We start from the raw sequence: 9758 nt of genomic DNA, 5'->3' as shown, positions 1-9758 counted from the left end.
CAAATGCGTTAAACAAATTCGTACACGTTATTTATCAATTTAACTCTAGGATTAAAGGATATACAACGAGAAACAACGTTTGACAACCTTTAAACAGTTTTAATAACTATCTCAAAAATTGTCGCTCTGATGCAAACAACTGATGAGTTATCTACTTAAATTTGATGAACAAAACGACTTACGTATTTTAAACATGCTAACCTTTAGCCCGGTAAGCAAATTAAAAAAAAAACGCAATATGTAGGCTACACGAGAACGGAGACGTCGAGTAACCAAAACAAATGCGTTAAACAAATTCGTACACGTTATTTATCAATTTAACTCTAGAATTAAAGGATATACAACGAGAAACAACGTTTGACAACCTTTAAACAGTTTTAATAACTATCTCAAAAATTATCGCTCTGATGCAAACAACTGATGAGTTATCTACTTAAATATGATGAACAAAACGACTTACGTATTTTAAACATGCTAACCTTTAGCCAGGTAAGCAAATTAAAAAAAAAAACGCAATATGTAGGCTACACGAGAACGGAGACGTCGAGTAACCAAAACAAATGCGTTAAACAAATTCGTACACGTTATTTATCAATTTAACTCTAGAATTAAAGGATATACAACGAGAAACAACGTTTGACAACTTTTAAACAGTTTTAATAACTATCTCAAAAATTATCGCTCTGATGCAAACAACTGATGAGTTATCTACTTAAATTTGATGAACAAAACGACTTACGTATTTTAAACATGCTAACCTTTAGCCCGGTAAGCAAATTAAAAAAAAAACGCAATATGTAGGCTACACGAGAACGGAGACGTCGAGTAACCAAAACAAATGCGTTAAACAAATTCGTACACGTTATTTATCAATTTAACTCTAGAATTAAAGGATATACAACGAGAAACAACGTTTGACAACCTTTAAACAGTTTTAATAACTATCTCAAAAATTATCGCTCTGATGCAAACAACTGATGAGTTATCTACTTAAATTTGATGAACAAAACGACTTACGTATTTTAAACATGCTAACCTTTAGCCCGGTAAGCAAATTAAAAAAAAAACGCAATATGTAGGCTACACGAGAACGGAGACGTCGAGTAACCAAAACAAATGCGTTAAACAAATTCGTACACGTTATTTATCAATTTAACTCTAGAATTAAAGGATATACAACGAGAAACAACGTTTGACAACTTTTAAACAGTTTTAATAACTATCTCAAAAATTATCGCTCTGATGCAAACAACTGATGAGTTATCTACTTAAATTTGATGAACAAAACGACTTACGTATTTTAAACATGCTAACCTTTAGCCCGGTAAGCAAATTAAAAAAAAAACGCAATATGTAGGCTACACGAGAACGGAGACGTCGAGTAACCAAAACAAATGCGTTAAACAAATTCGTACACGTTATTTATCAATTTAACTCTAGAATTAAAGGATATACAACGAGAAACAACGTTTGACAACCTTTAAACAGTTTTAATAACTATCTCAAAAATTATCGCTCTGATGCAAACAACTGATGAGTTATCTACTTAAATATGATGAACAAAACGACTTACGTATTTTAAACATGCTAACCTTTAGCCAGGTAAGCAAATTAAAAAAAAAAACGCAATATGTAGGCTACACGAGAACGGAGACGTCGAGTAACCAAAACAAATGCGTTAAACAAATTCGTACACGTTATTTATCAATTTAACTCTAGAATTAAAGGATATACAACGAGAAACAACGTTTGACAACCTTTAAACAATTTTAATAACTATCTCAAAAATTGTCGCTCTGATGCAAACAACTGCTGAGTTATCTACTCAAATTTGTTGAACAAAACGACTTACGTATTTTAAACATGCTAACCTTTAGCCAGGTAAGCAAATTAAAAAAAAAACGCAATATGTAGGCTACACGAGAACGGAGACGTCGAGTAACCAAAACAAATGCGTTAAACAAATTCGTACACGTTATTTATCAATTTAACTCTAGAATTAAAGTATATACAACGAGAAACAACGTTTGACAACCTTTAAACAGTTTTAATAACTATCTCAAAAATTGTCGCTCTGATGCAAACAACTGATGAGTTATCTACTTAAATTTGATGAACAAAACGACTTACGTATTTTAAACATGCTAACCTTTAGCCCGGTAAGCAAATTAAAAAAAAAACGCAATATGTAGGCTACACGAGAACGGAGACGTCGAGTAACCAAAACAAATGCGTTAAACAAATTCGTACACGTTATTTATCAATTTAACTCTAGAATTAAAGGATATACAACGAGAAACAACGTTTGACAACCTTTAAACAGTTTTAATAACTATCTCAAAAATTATCGCTCTGATGCAAACAACTGATGAGTTATCTACTTAAATATGATGAACAAAACGACTTACGTATTTTAAACATGCTAACCTTTAGCCAGGTAAGCAAATTAAAAAAAAAACGCAATATGTAGGCTACACGAGAACGGAGACGTCGAGTAACCAAAACAAATGCGTTAAACAAATTTGTACACGTTATTTATCAATTTAACTCTAGAATTAAAGGATATACAACGAGAAACAACGTTTGACAACCTTTAAACAGTTTTAATAACTATCTCAAAAATTATCGCTCTGATGCAAACAACTGATGAGTTATCTACTTAAATTTGATGAACAAAACGACTTACGTATTTTAAACATGCTAACCTTTAGCCCGGTAAGCAAATTAAAAAAAAAAACGCAATATGTAGGCTATACGAGAACGGAGACGTCGAGTAACCAAAACAAATGCGTTAAACAAATTCGTACACGTTATTTATCAATTTAACTCTAGAATTAAAGGATATACAACGAGAAACAACGTTTGACAACCTTTAAACAGTTTTAATAACTATCTCAAAAATTATCGCTCTGATGCAAACAACTGATGAGTTATCTACTTAAATATGATGAACAAAACGACTTACGTATTTTAAACATGCTAACCTTTAGCCAGGTAAGCAAATTAAAAAAAAAACGCAATATGTAGGCTACACGAGAACGGAGACGTCGAGTAACCAAAACAAATGCGTTAAACAAATTCGTACACGTTATTTATCAATTTAACTCTAGAATTAAAGGATATACAACGAGAAACAACGTTTGACAACTTTTAAACAGTTTTAATAACTATCTCAAAAATTATCGCTCTGATGCAAACAACTGATGAGTTATCTACTTAAATTTGATGAACAAAACGACTTACGTATTTTAAACATGCTAACCTTTAGCCCGGTAAGCAAATTAAAAAAAAAACGCAATATGTAGGCTACACGAGAACGGAGACGTCGAGTAACCAAAACAAATGCGTTAAACAAATTTGTACACGTTATTTATCAATTTAACTCTAGAATTAAAGGATATACAACGAGAAACAACGTTTAACAACCTTTAAACAGTTTTAATAACTATCTCAAAAATTATCGCTCTGATGCAAACAACTGATGAGTTATCTACTTAAATATGATGAACAAAACGACTTACGTATTTTAAACATGCTAACCTTTAGCCCGGTAAGCAAATTAAAAAAAAAAACGCAATATGTAGGCTACACGAGAACGGAGACGTCGAGTAACCAAAACAAATGCGTTAAACAAATTCGTACACGTTATTTATCAATTTAACTCTAGAATTAAAGGATATACAACGAGAAACAACGTTTGACAACCTTTAAACAATTTTAATAACTATCTCAAAAATTGTCGCTCTGATGCAAACAACTGCTGAGTTATCTACTCAAATTTGTTGAACAAAACGACTTACGTATTTTAAACATGCTAACCTTTAGCCCGGTAAGCAAATTAAAAAAAAAACGCAATATGTAGGCTACACGAGAACGGAGACGTCGAGTAACCAAAACAAATGCGTTAAACAAATTCGTACACGTTATTTATCAATTTAACTCTAGAATTAAAGTATATACAACGAGAAACAACGTTTGACAACCTTTAAACAGTTTTAATAACTATCTCAAAAATTGTCGCTCTGATGCAAACAACTGATGAGTTATCTACTTAAATTTGATGAACAAAACGACTTACGTATTTTAAACATGCTAACCTTTAGCCCGGTAAGCAAATTAAAAAAAAAACGCAATATGTAGGCTACACGAGAACGGAGACGTCGAGTAACCAAAACAAATGCGTTAAACAAATTCGTACACGTTATTTATCAATTTAACTCTAGAATTAAAGGATATACAACGAGAAACAACGTTTGACAACCTTTAAACAGTTTTAATAACTATCTCAAAAATTATCGCTCTGATGCAAACAACTGATGAGTTATCTACTTAAATATGATGAACAAAACGACTTACGTATTTTAAACATGCTAACCTTTAGCCAGGTAAGCAAATTAAAAAAAAAACGCAATATGTAGGCTACACGAGAACGGAGACGTCGAGTAACCAAAACAAATGCGTTAAACAAATTCGTACACGTTATTTATCAATTTAACTCTAGAATTAAAGGATATACAACGAGAAACAACGTTTGACAACTTTTAAACAGTTTTAATAACTATCTCAAAAATTATCGCTCTGATGCAAACAACTGATGAGTTATCTACTTAAATTTGATGAACAAAACGACTTACGTATTTTAAACATGCTAACCTTTAGCCCGGTAAGCAAATTAAAAAAAAAAACGCAATATGTAGGCTACACGAGAACGGAGACGTCGAGTAACCAAAACAAATGCGTTAAACAAATTCGTACACGTTATTTATCAATTTAACTCTAGAATTAAAGGATATACAACGAGAAACAACGTTTGACAACCTTTAAACAGTTTTAATAACTATCTCAAAAATTATCGCTCTGATGCAAACAACTGATGAGTTATCTACTTAAATATGATGAACAAAACGACTTACGTATTTTAAACATGCTAACCTTTAGCCAGGTAAGCAAATTAAAAAAAAAACGCAATATGTAGGCTACACGAGAACGGAGACGTCGAGTAACCAAAACAAATGCGTTAAACAAATTTGTACACGTTATTTATCAATTTAACTCTAGAATTAAAGGATATACAACGAGAAACAACGTTTGACAACCTTTAAACAGTTTTAATAACTATCTCAAAAATTATCGCTCTGATGCAAACAACTGATGAGTTATCTACTTAAATTTGATGAACAAAACGACTTACGTATTTTAAACATGCTAACCTTTAGCCCGGTAAGCAAATTAAAAAAAAAAACGCAATATGTAGGCTATACGAGAACGGAGACGTCGAGTAACCAAAACAAATGCGTTAAACAAATTCGTACACGTTATTTATCAATTTAACTCTAGAATTAAAGGATATACAACGAGAAACAACGTTTGACAACCTTTAAACAGTTTTAATAACTATCTCAAAAATTATCGCTCTGATGCAAACAACTGATGAGTTATCTACTTAAATATGATGAACAAAACGACTTACGTAGTTTAAACATGCTAACCTTTAGCCCGGTAAGCAAATTAAAAAAAAAACGCAATATGTAGGCTACACGAGAACGGAGACGTCGAGTAACCAAAACAAATGCGTTAAACAAATTCGTATACGTTATTTATCAATTTAACTCTAGAATTAAAGGATATACAACGAGAAACAACGTTTGACAACTTTTAAACAGTTTTAATAACTATCTCAAAAATTATCGCTCTGATGCAAACAACTGATGAGTTATCTACTTAAATTTGTTGAACAAAACGACTTACGTATTTTAAACATGCTAACCTTTAGCCCGGTAAGCAAATTAAAAAAAAAACGCAATATGTAGGCTACACGAGAACGGAGACGTCGAGTAACCAAAACAAATGCGTTAAACAAATTCGTACACGTTATTTATCAATTTAACTCTAGGATTAAAGGATATACAACGAGAAACAACGTTTGACAACCTTTAAACAGTTTTAATAACTATCTCAAAAATTGTCGCTCTGATGCAAACAACTGATGAGTTATCTACTTAAATTTGATGAACAAAACGACTTACGTATTTTAAACATGCTAACCTTTAGCCCGGTAAGCAAATTAAAAAAAAAACGCAATATGTAGGCTACACGAGAACGGAGACGTCGAGTAACCAAAACAAATGCGTTAAACAAATTCGTACACGTTATTTATCAATTTAACTCTAGAATTAAAGGATATACAACGAGAAACAACGTTTGACAACCTTTAAACAGTTTTAATAACTATCTCAAAAATTGCCGCTCTGATGCAAACAACTGATGAGTTATCTACTTAAATTTGATGAACAAAACGACTTACGTATTTTAAACATGCTAACCTTTAGCCCGGTAAGCAAATTAAAAAAAAAACGCAATATGTAGGCTACACGAGAACGGAGACGTCGAGTAACCAAAACAAATACGTTAAACAAATTCGTACACGTTATTTATCAATTTAACTCTAGAATTAAAGGATATACAACGAGAAACAACGTTTGACAACCTTTAAACAGTTTTATTAACTATCTCAAAAATTATCGCTCTGATGCAAACAACTGATGAGTTATCTACTTAAATATGATGAACAAAACGACTTACGTATTTTAAACATGCTAACCTTTAGCCCGGTAAGCAAATTAAAAAAAAAACGCAATATGTAGGCTACACGAGAACGGAGACGTCGAGTAACCAAAACAAATGCGTTAAACAAATTCGTACACGTTATTTATCAATTTAACTCTAGAATTAAAGGATATACAACGAGAAACAACGTTTGACAACCTTTAAACAGTTTTAATAACTATCTCAAAAATTATCGCTCTGATGCAAACAACTGATGAGTTATCTACTTAAATTTGATGAACAAAACGACTTACGTATTTTAAACATGCTAACCTTTAGCCCGGTAAGCAAATTAAAAAAAAAACGCAATATGTAGGCTACACGAGAACGGAGACGTCGAGTAACCAAAACAAATGCGTTAAACAAATTCGTACACGTTATTTATCAATTTAACTCTAGAATTAAAGGATATACAACGAGAAACAACGTTTGACAACCTTTAAACAGTTTTAATAACTATCTCAAAAATTATCGCTCTGATACAAACAACTGATGAGTTATCTACTTAAATATGATGAACAAAACGACTTACGTATTTTAAACATGCTAACCTTTAGCCCGGTAAGCAAATTAAAAAAAAAAAGCAATATGTGGGCTACACGAGAACGGAGACGTCGAGTAACCAAAACAAATGCGTTAAACAAATTCGTACACGTTATTTATCAATTTAACTCTAGAATTAAAGGATATACAACGAGAAACAACGTTTGACAACCTTTAAACAGTTTTAATAACTATCTCAAAAATTATCGCTCTGATGCAAACAACTGATGAGTTATCTACTTAAATTTGATGAACAAAACGACTTACGTATTTTAAACATGCTAACCTTTAGCCCGGTAAGCAAATTAAAAAAAAAACGCAATATGTAGGCTACACGAGAACGGAGACGTCGAGTAACCAAAACAAATGCGTTAAACAAATTCGTACACGTTATTTATCAATTTAACTCTAGAATTAAAGGATATACAACGAGAAACAACGTTTGACAACCTTTAAACAATTTTAATAACTATCTCAAAAATTATCGCTCTGATGCAAACAACTGATGAGTTATCTACTTAAATTTGATGAACAAAACGACTTACGTATTTTAAACATGCTAACCTTTAGCCCGGTAAGCAAATTAAAAAAAAAACGCAATATGTAGGCTACACGAGAACGGAGACGTCGAGTAACCAAAACAAATGCGTTAAACAAATTCGTACACGTTATTTATCAATTTAACTCTAGAATTAAAGGATATACAACGAGAAACAACGTTTGACAACCTTTAAACAGTTTTAATAACTATCTCAAAAATTATCGCTCTGATGCAAACAACTGATGAGTTATCTACTTAAATATGATGAACAAAACGACTTACGTATTTTAAACATGCTAACCTTTAGCCAGGTAAGCAAATTAAAAAAAAAACGCAATATGTAGGCTACACGAGAACGGAGACGTCGAGTAACCAAAACAAATGCGTTAAACAAATTCGTACACGTTATTTATCAATTTAACTCTAGAATTAAAGGATATACAACGAGAAACAACGTTTGACAACTTTTAAACAGTTTTAATAACTATCTCAAAAATTATCGCTCTGATGCAAACAACTGATGAGTTATCTACTTAAATTTGATGAACAAAACGACTTACGTATTTTAAACATGCTAACCTTTAGCCAGGTAAGCAAATTAAAAAAAAAACGCAATATGTAGGCTACACGAGAACGGAGACGTCGAGTAACCAAAACAAATGCGTTAAACAAATTCGTACACGTTATTTATCAATTTAACTCTAGAATTAAAGGATATACAACGAGAAACAACGTTTGACAACTTTTAAACAGTTTTAATAACTATCTCAAAAATTATCGCTCTGATGCAAACAACTGATGAGTTATCTACTTAAATTTGATGAACAAAACGACTTACGTATTTTAAACATGCTAACCTTTAGCCAGGTAAGCAAATTAAAAAAAAAACGCAATATGTAGGCTACACGAGAACGGAGACGTCGAGTAACCAAAACAAATGCGTTAAACAAATTCGTACACGTTATTTATCAATTTAACTCTAGAATTAAAGGATATACAACGAGAAAAAACGTTTGACAACCTTTAAACAGTTTTAATAACTATCTCAAAAATTATCGCTCTGATGCAAACAACTGATGAGTTATCTACTTAAATATGATGAACAAAACGACTTACGTATTTTAAACATGCTAACCTTTAGCCCGGTAAGCAAATTAAAAAAAAAACGCAATATGTAGGCTACACGAGAACGGAGACGTCGAGTAACCAAAACAAATGCGTTAAACAAATTCGTACACGTTATTTATCAATTTAACTCTAGAATTAAAGGATATACAACGAGAAACAACGTTTGACAACCTTTAAACAGTTTTAATAACTATCTCAAAAATTGTCGCTCTGATGCAAACAACTGATGAGTTATCTACTTAAATTTGATGAACAAAACGACTTACGTATTTTAAACATGCTAACCTTTAGCCCGGTAAGCAAATTAAAAAAAAAAACGCAATATGTAGGCTACACGAGAACGGAGACGTCGAGTAACCAAAACAAATACGTTAAACAAATTCGTACACGTTATTTATCAATTTAACTCTAGAATTAAAGGATATACAACGAGAAACAACGTTTGACAACCTTTAAACAGTTTTAATAACTATCTCAAAAATTATCGCTCTGATGCAAACAACTGATGAGTTATCTACTTAAATATGATGAACAAAACGACTTACGTATTTTAAACATGCTAACCTTTAGCCCGGTAAGCAAATTAAAAAAAAAACGCAATATGTAGGCTACACGAGAACGGAGACGTCGAGTAACCAAAACAAATGCGTTAAACAAATTCGTACACGTTATTTATCAATTTAACTCTAGAATTAAAGGATATACAACGAGAAACAACGTTTGACAACCTTTAAACAGTTTTAATAACTATCTCAAAAATTATCGCTCTGATGCAAACAACTGATGAGTTATCTACTTAAATTTGATGAACAAAACGACTTACGTATTTTAAACATGCTAACCTTTAGCCCGGTAAGCAAATTAAAAAAAAAACGCAATATGTAGGCTACACGAGAACGGAGACGTCGAGTAACCAAAACAAATGCGTTAAACAAATTCG

The sequence above is a fragment of the Eurosta solidaginis genome, unplaced genomic scaffold (assembly GCF_040869045.1).
Source record: "Eurosta solidaginis isolate ZX-2024a unplaced genomic scaffold, ASM4086904v1 ctg00001529.1, whole genome shotgun sequence".
In the NCBI taxonomy this organism is placed as follows: domain Eukaryota; kingdom Metazoa; phylum Arthropoda; class Insecta; order Diptera; family Tephritidae; genus Eurosta; species Eurosta solidaginis.
The sequence above is the reverse complement of the archived record's forward strand: the minus strand, read 5'-3'. Positions refer to the sequence as shown.